Below are 653 nucleotides of genomic sequence, written 5' to 3'. Positions count from 1 at the left end.
AGCCACGGAGGAGCCGGGAGCCGGGTGAGGCGCAGCCTGCCCTGTGGGGCCCGCTGGCTGCCTCCCTCCCACTTGCTGGCTGCCAGGCAGAGGAGGAAATAAAATAGAAGATGAGAAACGGTGGGAGCCGGTGTGTTTGTGTTGGCAGGTGCTGCAGGCCCTGCGAGCGGGAGGGGAGGGGAAGGAAGAGGAGGAGGAGGATGAGGTAGGGAGAGAAGAAGGAGGGGGAGAGAGAGGAGGAAGAGGGAGGGGAAGGGGTGAACAGCTGTGTCCCCAGCCAGGCCCGAGGGGTGGCCTTGCTTGGGAGAAGGCAGGAAATGCGGCCTCCAGGAGTCCAGAAGGATATGTTTTTAAATATATTTTTATTGATTTCCGAGAGGGAGAGAGACAGAGACATCCATGATGAGAGAGAATCATGGATCCTCTGCCTCCTGCACGCCCCGCACTGGGGATCGAGCCCACAACCCGGGCCTGTGTCCTGACCGGGAATCGAACCCTGACCTCCTAGTTCACAGTTTGATGCTCAACCCCTGGGCCTCGCCAGCCGGCAGCACTGAGATCCTTAACGTTGCCGAAGCTCAGGGCTAACATTTGCCGCGTTCCGCCTTGTCTGGGTGTCTGAGTGTGTCACTGCTGCTGGCTGCCTGGTGACG

Source organism: Myotis davidii, unplaced genomic scaffold (assembly GCF_000327345.1).
Source record: "Myotis davidii unplaced genomic scaffold, ASM32734v1 scaffold43, whole genome shotgun sequence".
NCBI lineage: Eukaryota > Metazoa > Chordata > Mammalia > Chiroptera > Vespertilionidae > Myotis > Myotis davidii.
Note: the sequence above shows the minus strand (reverse complement) of the source record.